Source organism: Rattus norvegicus, chromosome 3 (genome assembly GCF_036323735.1).
Source record: "Rattus norvegicus strain BN/NHsdMcwi chromosome 3, GRCr8, whole genome shotgun sequence".
NCBI lineage: Eukaryota > Metazoa > Chordata > Mammalia > Rodentia > Muridae > Rattus > Rattus norvegicus.
In genome coordinates, this window is record NC_086021.1 from 167639852 (window position 1) to 167655600 (window position 15749).

Genomic DNA, 15749 nt, shown 5'->3' on the forward strand with positions numbered 1-15749 from the left:
GGGCTCTCCAGGGAGCGGGCCTATCACAGCTCAGCTCCGGCCCTCCCTTAAGCACTACATATTAGCATCATAATTGCCTTTTAACTATGCGCAGAAAAAAGAGCACTGGCCCTGTCTTTCCTCCCTCTCACCCCTGCCTAGAGAGCTGCACCCTGCTGAGGAAAACCTCACACACTGCCTGGCACACTGTGGGCAATGGGTTGTGGGTCTTTCTGGAGAAAGGGGAGGAGCGTGCCGGTGATTGGCCAGGCCAGGGTCCCAGCTCTGCCCTCCAGGACTCCTCTAGCTCTAATGTGCCAGCTCTCACATTTACCGTTCCCTATTGGACATTCATAACACTCATAACCGTGTTAGCAGACGGAAACTAAAGAAGTCTCAGGGCTGAATTTGCACCACTTTCTCCTTGTAATTCGAAGATCTCACTAGGAGGCAATGAGTCAGCTCTGGGTCACCCAGCCTGACTCTTAGGAATAGGACTGGCTATGAAGCGCAGCCATGGGGATTCAGATCCAATTTCACACCTCAGTTTCCACACACCCCCTCCCGCAGTGTGGCCTTTGGCTACTTGCTTAACCTCTCGGGGCTGCAGTCAAGAGGAGGAAGACAGCAACGCTGTTCCTTCAGGGTAGGGCTGCTGTGAAGCACCCATGGGGCAGCTCGGGTTGGCTGCTGTGATGTCTTCTAGGGCGGAAGCTTCTGCTCTTGGCTGCTCATTGCCACTCAGATCAGAGATAACCTTGGTTCCTTGCTCTTATTCAGTTCCTACTTGAATCTAAAGTCAGGCCCAGACTGCCCCATTTACAGATGGGAAAACGGAGGCTCAGAAAGACCAATCAACTCTCCCAAAGACCCAAGACTAAAAAGAGTGGCTGAGCCAGGCTTCACAGGCCAATTCCTGTAATCCTAGCACTGGGGAGGCTGGGGCAGGTGGTTAAACCCAGTTGGGTGACATAGTGAGACCCTATCACAAGCAACAAACAAACACGAATGCTCCCCCCCACCATGAACCCTACACATGCACACACACACACACACACACACACACACACACACACACACACAGGAGGAGGCAACTCTCTCCTACAGAAGTCCACACGCTCAGCCTTGAGTATGTCCTAATTTCTTTGAGTTTGCAGAGGGTTGCAACCCCTTTGGAGGTCAAAGAACCCTTTCACAGGGGTCACCTAAGACCATCGGAACATACAGATACTCACCATATGATTCATAACAGTAGCTAAATACAGGTATGAAGTAGCAACAAAAACAATTTTATGGTTGAGGGTCTCCACGGCATGAGGAACTCAATGTATTAAAGGATCACGCGCAGCACTAGGAACCACTTAGGACTTAAGGCTTTTGCTCCTGGCATTGCCTAAGAACTCCTAACTCTGCTTCATAAATCAGAGAGGGCTGAGATCAGGTTTCCAATGCACTGCTGGGCCTTCTGCAGTCCCTGTCTGCACTGACGCCCTTCCCTGGGCTGGGGCTCCTGCTGCTGTGCCTCTCTGTGGACTTTAGCACCACGTCCTCCCCTGTGTCTACTGGACACCAAGGTTGAGCTGCGCCTGGCAGAGGCTGGATAACAAGTGTCCTCACTGCACCAGGACTGGGTCCATCACACTTGGAACCTGGGTCCTTTCATCTTTCTCCTGAGGCAAAGCGTCTGTAGGGATAGGATTTTCACCCCACCCCTAACCTGCACAGTTTAGGTCAGCAGTCAGAGCTTTAAATATGCAAAGGCCCCGTGTTCCACCATCCATGGAGAAGGGAGGAGGGGAAAGAAAAAGAAAGGCAGGGGAGCGGAGGGGAAGGAGGGGGAGGAGAGAGACCCTTCCTCATAAAGATTTGAAGGAGGAAGGAGTAAAGAAGACATCCGAAAGAACAGAGTTCGGTTCTGACGGGCTAGCCAGGAAGGCTGCCGAGAGGAGGGGACGTTTATGCTGAAGGAGGGGTGGGTCTGCAGGGCCCACGCTTTCCAGCCATGAGACAGGAAAGAGGCAGTTTGCCTAGGAACAGATGAAGTATGATGAGTGTGCCTAGGATTTCGTGGTTTCCGTGGTGTGGACTTCGACATTGGCCTCAAGCCTGTCAGGGGCTGAGACCTACACTGTGTTCCGAAGGCTCTGTGCCTCAGGATAGACCTTACTCCCGGTTTTTTTCCCCTGGGGAAACTCTCATGCTTCAAAGGGGGTTCGGAGAGGGGTTCTGATGATCAGGGACCAATGCTCCCTTTGCATGTTTGTTTGTTTTTGTTTTGGTCCTCATTAGTATCAGGCTAGCCTATGTGCAGCCTGTTACCCTGCTTCTGTTTTTGGCTGCCATCTCATCCCCATCCCCGCTCTTTTCCTCTGGGAAAAAGCGTTAGATTGATGCTCTCTAGGACCCAGAGTCAGGCGCCTTCTTTCTGTGCGGACTCCCATTTGAGGCCCGGATAAAACCTGTGGGACCCAGGCCTCAGGACCCACAGCTGGGGACCAAGGGGGCTCCTTCAGGAAGGGCCCTGACTTCTGCACAGAGTACCAGGCATCCCAGGAAGGGGATGGAGGAGGGATGGGTCAGTCAAGAGGAGATGGGATTGGTTACTTTTATGTTCTAGATAGATCATGGTCATTTGGGGGTAGGAGGGGTAAGGATGACACTCAGGGACAAGGGACAGGGAGGAGGCACTGCTCTGGGCCAGGTCTGAACACTGTCACAGCACTGACCACCCACAGATGTTTCAGTTCTCTGGTTCTGTGCGGTTTAGCTGGGTCTGAGGTAGCATTATCTAGCATCTGAGGAAGGGATGGAGAGAGCAGGGAGGAGGCAGGGAGGGTGGGCGACTAGGTTTCATGTTTTGTATGATACTTTCATGAGCATGTGGTCCTTTGGAAACCAACCCGATACATAATATCTAGACTCGAGGTGAGAGGGGACAGGTAGGATAATGGATAGATAGTTGCTGGTGTTTATCGAGTCTTCCTTCTCAGGATTGAGCTGCTTGTTGCAATAGCTTATCAGTCCTTACCCTATGACATGAGGCTTGCTGGGTGCTGAGGCTCAGAGAGGTAGAAGAATTGCTTAAAGTCACACAGCTACCAAGTGCCAGGAGTCTCTGACCTGCCAATGTTAGTCCCCCACAACTGTCTTGCTGGCAGGCAGCTTCCTGCATGGCTGCTGTTGCTTGGGGGAGCAGGTTGGGGGTGTGCTTGCCCCACTGCAAGCATTCCTAGCTAATATAGGTTCAGAGTGGCCTTGCCCAGGCCAGGAAGGGCAGTAGTAGAATGACTAAAAAGGCTAGCACTGTTATCCAACCTGGCTTTCACAATAGGAACATCACGGTTTTGTTGTTGTTGTTTTGGGTTTGTTTGTTTGTTTTTTTTTTGTTTTGTTATTGTTTTGTTTTTTGAGTCAGGGTCTCATATAGCTCAGGCTAGCCTTGAATTAGATATGTAGCTGAGGATGTCCTTGTACTTCTGACCCTTTTGCATTCACCTCCCTAGCGTTGCAGTTATGGGCATCTGCTACCACAGTGGGTTCACATAGGTTGATGTCATTATGCAGGTGAAGGCAAGTGCAGGATAGAACAAGGCCTGCCATTGGACAAGAAGGAAGGATGGGCGGGAGAAAAGTTTTAGAGAGGCAGAGGAAGCCTGAGCGAGGAGGAGGCAGCAAGAGAACATGGCGGCAGATGTTAAGATTTCTCTCTGCGCATCTACAGGTTGTTATGACTGTTCTTAAGGGGTGGGTGTGTACAAGACTTGTCTGTCTAGAGAGGCAAACTATATCTTATCTAGGTGGGTGGTTTATCTTCTTATCAATTGGTTGTAAGTTTATTGTGTGGATGAGTTGCGGGTTGAGAATTTAACATGTAAATCTGATTGTTGGGTTACAGTTTGTTGAGTCTTGATTTTACCTGGTGGCTGGAACAGAGAGCTCATGGCTAGCAGAGAGCCACGGGGAGAGATGCTAATCTGAGATGAATTAGTGCTAGTTCCAATGGCCGGTTGGAGCCGGAACTAGAGACTACCAGGTTACACACGGGCAGGCGGGAACTGGTTCCACAGCTTTGTTATTTTTACCGCAATAGGTTTATACAGTCTTGGGGATGAAACCCAGGGCTTCAGTCAACTGAGCCACCTCCCCATCGCTACTCCATGTGTGTTAAGTACTTACTCTTTGTGGCAAAGTAGAACAATGAGGTCCGCGATGCTATCATTTGCTCCATTTCCCAGCGGAGACATCGAGGTTAGGCTAAGCAACCTTCCTGAGGCCACATAGCTGTTCCAGGCACAGCTGGCATCCAAACTCACACACCACTTTCCTTTCTGCTTTCACTGCACCAACGACATCAGGAGGCCAGGGTGGCCAGGGTGGCCAGGGGAACCCAGATGGCTGTTTCCTGTGTCGAGGGGCAGCTGCCAAGTGTGGCTTGGATTGGCTGTGGCTATCTGCCTCTGAGGGGTGAGGGGGACAGCATCCTGGAGCATCGGCAGTCCAGCCTAGGCTTGAAGCATCTCCATCTCCTGTCACTGGGCATCCTGTCCTCAGTCACACACACACATTTATTTCTCCTAATCGCTCTTCCTTGCTGTGATAAAGTCATTTTTATAGAGCCGACTACGTGCATTTCATTTGAATTAAGCCTTACTGGCCTGTCAGTTTGTGTCGGAGAATCAGACAGATAAAAGAAGACACATTTCAACAGTCTTTTCCTTTTAACTGCTTGCGCTCCGGGATGTTTTGTAGTAGTCTCACTGGGATGTGTGCAGTCTGCGTACAAACTTCAAGAACTCGGGGACATCAGGAAGACCAACGAGAGCCTGCAGGAAGGGTTTGGGTCACATTTTGACACTCAGTGTTAGATACTGACACACGGTGTTAGACACCACACCCAGCCTCTGGGGAGTGATACCCCAGGGAAGACAGACGGTGTGCTTCCACACAGAAGGGCTCTGAGACATATGAGTCGAGCTCAAGGCTCTCAGCTCCTGCCCCACAGAAAGCAACAGCAAAGAAAAACTGTCAGGCTTCGGGGACTTCAGCCCTCCCTCTGAGGGAAGACAGTGGGAGACTGTGGGTGTCTTTGCTGGAAGAGCTTTCTTCTTGGGCTCAGTCACCACGGAGGGCCAGGGCCAGGCTCATCAGAGAAGCACAAGGTTTGGTGTAGGGTGGACAGAGTGAGCAAGGTTAGGCACCACTGCCAGCTCCTGACCTCTCTGGCCAGCCTTGCTGTCTGCAGTTGGGTAGGGCCCTCCAGGGATACAGGCTCTGTGAATCGTCTCCTGTGCTAATGTGGCTTTTTAATGGATCATCTTCCTGAGGTGGCTTCTCAGGGATGCAGCTGCCTCTGAGACGTGCATGACCCTGTAGGTAACTCCTCACCCGCCACATACTCCCATAAATAACCCCCTAAACTTATTGGTCCTTTAAGCTAGATTTAATGAGATAATTTGTTTACACTGTTGTTGACGCCCTCTCCCCAGGAAAAGCCACACAACACTGGGTCTCCAGAGTGCTGGGATCACAGGTGTGTGCTGTCTCTCCCAGCTCTGGGTGGATGTTTGTGGTCTCTGTACGTGTGTGTGCTGTCGGGTATGTGTATTTTATCTGCTCTGAAAAGCTATGGGGCACTGTAATCAAAATTGCCAGCTCTGAAGCCAGAACTCCTGGGTTCTGAATCATACTGCTTTCTCTGGGAAGCCTCAGTGTTTTCATCTGTAGAATGGGGATGCAGCCTCAGTGTTTTCATGTGTAGACTGGGGATGCTGAGAGAAGCGCACATCACTGCACCTGCTCAGCATCACATCCCAGAGGTGGCAATTACGTAAATATTTATTGCTCCAGCCCCTTCATTCTGTGGGATAATACCAGGTATCCGGTGCCCTGCTTACTTCTGCCAGAGTCACCTGGACCACTTACCAACCGCCATGGCTCCCGACAGCCCTTTTGCTGTGTCATTTGTTTTCATTCTTTCTAGAAGGTTCTTCTCAGTGCTGCCTACCTACGAACACCTGCCCCTCTTCTAGGCTCCTTGCTTTCATCACTTCATTAAATCCATACTCGTGATCTGACCCTCCAGCCCCACGTGATCTGGCAGCTGATTGCAGTTGGACGGGTTATCCATGCAAGTCCAGGAGAGGAACTTCCTAAGAATACAGACTCATGAGGAATAAATAACAAGGCGTTCCCTCCCTCTCTCTCTCTCTCTCTCTCTCTCTCTCTCTCTCTCTCTCTCTCTCTCTTCTTCCAGCTCCTCCTCCCCTCCCTTCCTCCTCCCTTTCACCCCCTCACTCTCTCACCTTCTCTCCTCCCTCCCTCTCCCCTTCCCTTCCTCCTCCCTCCCTCCCTCCCTCTCTCTCTCTCTCTCTCTCTCTCTCTCTCTCTCTTCTTCCAGCTCCTCCTCCCCTCCCTTCCTCCTCCCTTTCACCCCCTCACTCTCTCACCTTCTCTCCTCCCTCCCTCTCCCCTTCCCTTCCTCCTCCCTCCCCCTCTCTCTCTCTCTCTCTCTCTCTCTCTCCTTCCAGCTCCTCCTCCCCTCCCTTCCTCCTCCCTTTCACCCCCTCACTCTCTCACCTTCTCTCCTCCCTCCCTCTCCCCTTCCCTCTCCTCCTCCTCCTCCTCCCCTTCACTCCTCCCTTTCTCTCTCTCCCTCTCCCCTCCCTTTGTCCTCCCTTTCCCCCTCCCCCTCCCACGCTCCCTCCCCTCCCCTGCCTCCTCCCTCTCTCTCTCTCTCTCTCTCTCTCTCTCTCTCTCTCTCTCTCTCTGAGTATCTGCATGTGAATACAGGTGCCTGTGAAATAGGGTATCAGATTTCCTGGAACTGTTTGTGATCCACCCAACCTGGGATCTGAGCTCCAGTCCTTTGCAAAAGTACTATATTCTCTCAATCGCTGAGCCATCTCTTAAGCCCCACATAGCAGTGGACAGTTAGCAGAAGCTCGCTATGCTCTGGAGTATACAGAACTCACCCCCCCTCCCCCCAACTGCTGGCAAAGCCAGTGGCTCACGGTTTGCAATAATCCAGCCTATGGTTGAAAGAAGCGAGGAACCGCCCCTAAACCTTTAAACTAAAAACCTGACATCTTCTGGGAACTCCACAGCCATTGCAACCATGATCTCCCAGCAACTGTGGGTGACTTGCCCTGGGTCTGCACAAGAGTGGGCCCATCAGCAGCAAAGCACAGATGGAAGGAGAGTTTAGGGGGCCCTTGCCCACCCTGCTGAACTGTTGTCTACTGATAGATTCAGGGAGAGGAAGAGGCACTGCCTTTGTTGTGTGATTTCCTGAAGGTGCAACGGAGAATGCTGATCCAATGGTCACAAAGATGGCGCTGGTTATACTAAATGGGTCACAAAACAAAACTGAAAGTCCTCAATCTGGGAAAGGGATTGGTGGTGAGCAGTAAGAATTGATAAGCGTGGGAGGAGATTAAATAGAGTAACCGGAATGTATTATGTGTGAAATCATCAAAGAGCTAACATTAATGGTGTTTGTTTGCAGGAGTCATTGGCCTGCCCTGTGAGCTGTCCATGGTGCTGATCCTGCACTCCAGCGCCTCCTGCCTAGGGCCCCACACTCAATCCCTAGGCTCTGTCTCTGTACTGGCATGTGAAAAGGACCAGCCTTCCCGTGGGATCAGTGCTCCACAGCGTCTGCTGAAGCCGAAGTAGAATGCTTGCTTCTCCATCTTCTCCTTCCACCCTCCCTCTCAGGAACCACCTGACCACTCTAATAAAAATCCAGCTTTATGTAAATACCCTGTTCTCCAAGTAATAAATGCCATTAGCTAAGCCAGTCTGAGCAACCGCAGGCTTTTAAACATCCATTTGAAGAACTCTGAAAGCTCTCTCGAGGCTCTTGCCTGTAATTCACTAAGGGGGAGTTGGTAATAACTGTGTTAACTGGCCAGGCCCGGCAATTCACAGGAGGTGTGTCTGTTTGCATGTTGTGTTGGTGGAGGGGGCGTTCGGGGAGAAGATGCCTCCTTTCATGCTGATCGGTTACTTAGTTTTAAGAGTCCCCCTGGGGGCTCACAGTCCTTTGATGAGCCACTAATGAAAGAGCAGATCTGACAATTAATTTCCCCGGAGTTATTATTTGTTGTTTTGGCAACAATTCTCTGAAAAGCCTTAATATTCACCTGGCCTCCCAGTGGTTGAAGAGAGTCATGGGTTGGGGGAAGGAAGGGACCGTTCAACAGTTTGTTCAACAGTTATGGTCCAGACACCAACTTTGCCCCTGTACAACTTTGCAACATACGTTCTGTCTTCAGGGGTCCCAAGGCTAGTGGGAGGCAGAGTGGAAGGAAAGGGGCTGCAGCTAAGCACCATGAGACCTACTGTGGTGTGGAGAGCTATGGGAGCCAAGGGTAGCAGTGATATAGACTAAAGGAGCCCCAGCTCTTCTGGGAAGAGGAGTCCTTGTGACCTAGATAAAAGGAATGTTCTAGAAAGTAGGACCAACACTTTCAAAGACTTTGAAGTAAAGATCATCCCGAAAGGCCTGTGGTGAGATGCTGGGTTGTTGACAATTCTCATTTGCTGCGGATGTGCCCACAAAGGGCCATGCAGCCATTTTGGAAACCAGCTGGAGACTGTCTAGGAAAGTCAGAGGTGTGCAAGCCCTCTGACAGAAGCTGTGCTTCTCTCTAGGGGCAGAAAACACATTAAGGGACATGTACACAGCAGGAGACGTTACATGAAATGACCAAAGTCCCTGAAACAGGCGGGATGACACACTGTGGTCATGGCAGAGCAGTGGGAACATGGAGCACATGACACGTCAACATGACAAGTCTTCCTCACGGCAACACCAAGAAACTCGAGTGACACAAGCTGAACTGTATCCAGTACCAGGCAAGTAAGCCTGAAATATTATTAATAATGTAGCTCAGTGGTATAGCATTTGCCTAGCATGTGCAAGGCCCTGCATGCAAACTTGCTGCAAATCAATCAACCAGTCAATCAATCAATCGATCAAATATTGTTTGGGAATGTACACAGGGGCAGCAGACTCTAAAAGGAAGTGAAGGAACTCTTGACTTCAGAAGCCAGAATGTGACTTTTTCTGGAGAGATAAAGAGGACATAGGAGAGGAGGATCCCATGGGCAGACCCAGAAGAGGGTCTAGTCACTGACCTAAGTTTATAGTTGTGATGGTGTTTAGCATTATTGGATGAACTGTGTACAATTAAATTTTTGAACTTATCTATATTTGTGAAATATTTCTTGTGTAAGGAATGGGAGCTAGAGCAATGGCTCCATGTTCACAAGCTGTTTTCTTCAAGACCCACATTCATGGGGTCCATGCATGGAGCTTCACAGCTAACATGTCCCAGGGATCCAACATCCTCTTCTGGTTTCTGCAGTCATAAGACATGAAGGTGGTGCATAGTTCTGCGTGCTGGCAAAATATCTACACATATAAAATGGTAAAAATACTGAAAGCACACACACTCGTGAGACCTGAAGTCTTTCAGATTCCTCTTAAACCATCTCCGTGAGATATGCATGGCTTAGCCTCCAGACAGTCTCAGATCCCAGAATCTCACAGACTGAGGAAGGAGCCAGCTGACGATCAGTGAGCCCCCGAGGAGCTATGGCATTGCCTTGGCTTTTGACCTGCAAGTCTCTGGAACAGGTTAGGTCCTAAATGTGCAATGTAATCGTGGAACCAAACTACAGGGTCCTGTCTCTCCTGACAGGGTCTACAGGAATACACTGGAACACTAATTACTGTCCACTGTGAACCAGTGCCTGACAGGAACAACTGATGAGAAGAAGGCTTTAGTTTTGCTTATGATTTCAGAGGGTTCAGTCCATCATAGAGGGAGAGCATGGTGGAGCATCCTAGCTCCTGTCATGATTGGCCAAGAAGGAGAGAAAGGGAACAGAGGCCATCTCTTGGCATTCTTCACCCATCTTTATTCTGCCCATGTCTTCAATCTATGGGATGGTGCCACTCACACTGAGGGCAGATTTACCCCAACGGGGAATCTAGAGACACTCGTGTGACAAATCAGTAAGTGCTTCTTAATAATCACCTAGACGATTCTAAATCTGACCATGCTAACAGTGGCAATTAACTACCACAACCAGGATGGGCATTTGCCATGAAGCTCTGTTTCTGGGTGACTCAGGATCTTTGACACAAGTAAGCTTGAGTCAGACCTGGGGAAGAACATGAACGTCACTGGAAGGCAGAGCTCAGAGGAACTAAGTGGTTACTTGAATCCAGGCCTTATGCTGTTTGGCTGTTGATAAGCTATACATAGTTTATTTATAAGAGTTATTTGCTCTTCTGGAACAAGTGACCCAATGTAGTCATAAATATAGATCGCAGTGTCGTGTCCTGCCCCCTCATGGCCTTGTCTTACAAAGCAACCCAAATTAGGACTAGAGGCATGGCTCAGAGGTTAAGAGAGCTTAGTACACAATCATGAGGACCAAAGTTCAGATCCCACAGCCCCCAAAAGCCAGGCATCCCATAAAATATATCAGTATATATTCTTCATGCCAACCTGCTCCAACCCCACATACATATAAACACAGCCCAGGGCTTATTTATTTTTAAATGGTATCACATTGTCTTAGTTAGGGTTATGATTACTGTAATGAAACACCATGACCAAAAGCAATGGGGAGGAAAGGGTTTATGTCACTCACAGTTCCATAGAACAGTTCATCACCAAAAGCAGTGAAGGCAGGAACTTACCGAGGGCAGGAGCCTGGAGGCAGCAGCTGATGCAGAAGCAATGGAGGGATGCTGCTTACTTGATTGCTCCTCATGGTTTGCTCAGCCTGCTTTCTTCTAGAACCTAGCACCACCAGCCCAGGGATGGCCCCACCCACAGTAGGCTGGGTCCTCCTCCATCAATCACTAATGCAAAAAAAATGTCTTACAGGCTTGCCTGCAGTCCGATCTTTTTTTTTTTTTTTTTCGGAGCTGGGGACCGAACCCAGGGCCTTGTGCTTCCTAGGCAAGCGCTCTACCACTGAGCTAAATCCCCAGCCCCCTGCAGTCCGATCTTATGGAAGCCCTTCTCTCAGATGACTTTAGCTTGTATCAAGTTGACATAAAATTAGCCAGAGCATACATTATACTAATTTCTCTGTGATTTGATATTTCTATGTTCCTACCTACCGTGGACATGATTTGCGATTAACTTTTCTGAGTAATCAATTTCTTTGCTCAAGAGCTGTGGAATATCTCTGGGTTTGGGTGTAGAAGAATTTACTAGGCCAGTCCCTGCTTATTGACTCTTGGGTAATTTCCAGTTCCCACCAGCCCAGTCAATGTTCAGTAGATGTCCACTGCACATGCCCATGTCTCCTGAAGCCTTTCTTTCTGCAGAATAGATACCCAAAGCTGTCTTGCTAAGTGAAAGAATTCACATTTCGATTTTAATGAACCCTGACAGATTGCTCTCTCAAAGATTACAGTCCTTCACACATTTACTATAGACACAGGAGAGTCTTATTTATCTACAACCTTTCAACACGGGGTGTTATCAGTTCTTGGGGAGTCCCCCACACCCTCCCACTTGCCTGATATAATATCACCAGCAAGTGAGCAAAGAGGAAAAACATGCAGAAACAAAAATCCCAGACAATGCCAAAACTATTATTGGTTTTTAAATTCACGCCCAGCCACTATGGTGGTTATCTTTTCCTGTATCTACGTATTGTTATATTTTCTTCTCCAGGAGTGATAACTCGTTTCTTTTCTGTCTTTCTGTCAAATGATTTCTCATTACATTACTGGTTTGCCGGAGGATTTTTTTTTAACATGTTTAGATAATGATCCCAGGGCTGAGGACATAGCTCAGTTGGCAAAATGCTTGCCTAGTGGTCATGAAGCCCAGGATCCACTCCCCAATACAACACCACTCCCCAATACAACACACACACACACACACACACACACACACACACACACACACACACCCCACACACACACCACAATATTACTGTGAACACCTGTGGCTCCATCACTGGTAAATGGAAGCAGGGTGGTTGGCAGTGTGAGATCACCTTCTGGTTTATAGTGAGTTCCAAGCTAGCCTGGGTTGGAGATTCTGCCTCAAAACAAACAACCGCCATCATTAATCTGTCACCTAGTGTACTATCTCTGATTTTTATTGACAGGACAGTGAGTTTCCTGTAGACACCAGAATGTAAGTGTCAAAGCTGGAGAGAGTCTTGCTCCTGGGTCCCTTGCATAGGGTTATGTCTAGACCCATGCCCTAGCTCAGAGCCTTAAGCTCTCTTGCCTGGGAGGTATTAAAGCAGACTTTCTCCGAGTATCATCTAAAGACTTCCTTCATCAAATCACTAGGTACTTCACTGAAATCCAAGCTCCATGTCTGGGGAGGTGGCTCAGTCGGTAAAGAGTGGGATAAGCAACTTGAGGATCTTAGTTTGGATCCTACTACTGTGCCATGTCCACCATAGCAGTGCAATGCCTGTAACCCCAGCCCTGAGGGATGGGGATGGGAGCAGAATTTGCTGGTTACCCAGTCTAGTTGAATCGGTGAGATCCAATGTATATAAAGTGCATTGACTATGATGTGGTCTGGGTATTTCAACAGAGGCTGCCTCACACTGGAGAAACCGAGAATCTGTAGTTGTTCAGTCTGGGAAGTTGGATGTCTCACAGCCTCAACCAGGCCTTGAAGGACAGGCAGATTCCTGGAGAGTTGCTGGTCTTCAGTTCATGTTGGAATCCCAAGAAACAGTGTCTAACATTGGTAAAGGAATGTGTGGTGGTTTGACTAGGAATAGACTGACGTGTTTGAATGCTTGACCCGTAGTGAGTGGTATGGCCTTGCTGGGTTAGCTGTAGCCTTGTTGGAGTAAGCGTGACACTGTGGGGATGGGCTTGGAGGTTTTATTTGCTCAAACTAGGTCCACTGTGGAACACAGTCTCCTGCTGCTGCCTGTGCATCCAGATGTAGAACTCCCAGCTCCTTCTCGAGCACCGCATCTGCCTGCACGTAGCCATGCCTCCTGCCATTGACGATAATGGACTGAGCCTCTGGAACTGTAAGCCAGACCCAGCTAAATGTTTTCCTTTATAAGAGTTGCTGTGGCCATGGTGTCTCTTCACAGCAATAAAGCCCCAGTTAGGACTGGATGCCACCAGAGCTAGAGAGATGAACTTGCCAGAGAGGGCAAGCAGGCAACACTGAGGTTTCCTTCTTGAGCCCTTGTCTATGGTCTGCTCCCAAAAGGTGTGGTTTCTTTTAAGCCATATTTAAGGTGGTTCTTCCAACTCGAATAATCTAATTAAGAAAATCCCTCACAGGAATGCTCAGCGGCTTGGATTCTAGTTGTCTTTTAGATACAGTGGAGCCATCAACCAAGGTTAGCCATCACACTTAACATCTTCCTCTGTCTCCACACACAGTCGCAGCCACAGCCACAGCCACAGCCACAGCCACAGCCACAGCCACAGCCACAGCCACACACACACACACACACACACACACACACACACACACACACACACACCTTCCATCCCCCTACATCCCCCCCACACCACACCCATGTTCTGTGGCCATATGCCAGCCACCGAGTCTGAATCTCTAGAAGCGGACTCAAGGAGCCTGCATTTAAAGTGAGATTTTGAAGAACTTTTTCTTACATGTACTCATGCTAGACTAGGACCCACTCCAGGTCCTTGGATAGAAGCAAAGGGAACTGACTGGGAAGTCAGATTCAAAAAGGACATGGTGAGTCCCACCTCCTCTCTATCACCCCGACTCCACCCTTCCCCATCACCTCCGCCCCCACCTCTTCACTCCCGTCCTGCACCTTATCACCCCATGCCCCTCCACCTCGGTTATCCTCTCCTTCCCTTATAACCCCATCCACCATCGCCGCCTTATCACCCCATCTCTCACTCCCTCCATCACCTCATCTCCCACATCCTCCTCTATCACCCCCATCTCCACCCTCTCCACCCCTGTTCCTACCCCCACCTCCGTCACTCCTCACTGACCCCACTATCCCCTGCATCAGCAGCAGCCAAAGAAGAGCCCTAAAGGCTGACGCTTCAGAACAGAGCTGTCACTGGGGACCTTTCAGCCTAACACCTCCCTTAAGCCGTACTCGGGTTTTTGTTGCAATAGGAGTGAATCTAATATATCACTTTCCTTGCTGGTATAAAGGTGTAAATGTCAACTTCCTGTCCGCTTTTTGGTGAAGATGTGAGAAAGCACTTAGCCCAGCACCCATTTCAATCAACAAAGCAGCCGGGAGGATCACTAGGCAGCAGACCCGCCGCCTCCTCCTATCTGAGCTTTAGGTAGATTTCGAAATTGCACTTTTAATTAAAATTGGCATTTGTGAAGCTTGGATTGTAGCGAGCCGTTTTGCTGGGGAATTGCAGACTGCGAGGCAAACAGTCTTAGACAAGGCTTAAGAGGGTAAAGAGAAGGCGTGTGTATGAACAGGGGCGCCTGTTTAAATAATGAAGTGGAGAAAAGATAATGTAAAAATGCTTTTCCGTTTGGTTAGATTCCCACGGAGACTCCTGTAATTGCGGTTGAGCTGTCCGAAGCACTGACTGTTGGGTGAGAGGCTCTCTTGATCGAATCCACCTCTCTCAGAGGCAAACGCCTGACCCGTGGCGTCCAGGGCCTTGGCTTCCTTCACAGGTTCATTTCTGGCCAAGGAGAAACACCCTGGTAGGTGCTATGCTAGGACATTAAAGCTAATGGTTCTTTCCATGCGCAATGCCTGTCCCTCCTTTTTGGTTGGTTTCAGCTTTTTTAGGGGGACAGTTTTAGCTCAGGCTAACCTTGAGCTGGCAATCACATCTGCCTCTAGAACACTGCAACGGCAGGCGTGTGCCGACACTCGGACAACTCTGGGAGGATGCTCTGAACACTTAGACATCAGCCTCAAACCGTTGATCGTTTTGTGAACCCCAAACCATTGATTTTGTAGTGAATCTCAGAGTTGATCTTGGGAGGTGGGAGATTTTGGTGAACTTGAATTATGGGGGACTAATTTCTTAATTCATGGAAGACAGTGACAAGTAGGAGTATTTAAAATTCTCTCTCTCTCTCTCTCTCTCTCTCTCTCTCTCTGAAATAATGGGGATTGGACTTGAGGCCTTATGCTGAGCAGGCTCTCTACCACTGAGTCACTTCCCAGCCCCAGTAAAACCTACTAACACTGCACACTGTATGGATTAGATCAAACAACACTTACCTGACTCAAACCCACTTGCAAAAGAATTGAAGTTTCCAGTTGACAGTGAACTCAAGAATTTCACTATGGCGGTTCAACTATGCTTGGCCCGTGGGAAGTGGCACTATTAGAAGGCGTGGCCTTGTTGGAGTAGGTGTGTCACTGTATGGGTAGGTTTTGAGGTCTTCTATGCTCGAGCTCCTCCCAGTGAAGAAGAGAGTTCCCTCCCGGCTGCCTACAAAAGACAGTCCTCTCCTGGCTGCCTTCAGATCCAGACGTAGAACTCTTGGCGCTTCCGGTACCATGTCTGCTTGCACCCTGTCATGCCTGGTGATAATGGACTAAGCCTCTTAAGTCTAAGCCAGCCTCAAATAAACGCTTTCCTTCATAAGAGTTGCCTTGGCCATGGCGTCTCTTCACAACAATAAGACACAACCTAAGGGAGTCGCTCACGTGACTCACTGTTAGAAGAATGCACAGCCCAAGGTTTCACTGGAAAAGGCCCAGTTCCCCTGGCAAGGAAGTAACAGAGACTTAGTTTAATGATCACTTTCCTACCAATAATTGTT

At 49.1% G+C, this 15749-nt stretch overlaps 1 long non-coding RNA gene across 1 annotated transcript; it reads left to right on the plus strand.

Annotated features, from left to right (window-relative positions):
- Positions 1 to 3360: 3360 nt before the first annotated feature.
- Positions 3361 to 9189, plus strand: LOC120101470 (uncharacterized). The gene is made up of 2 exons (XR_005502021.2): positions 3361 to 3700; positions 7484 to 9189. It is a non-coding gene; the product is annotated as an uncharacterized LOC120101470 (long non-coding RNA).
- The last annotated feature ends 6560 nt before the right edge of the window (positions 9190 to 15749 follow it).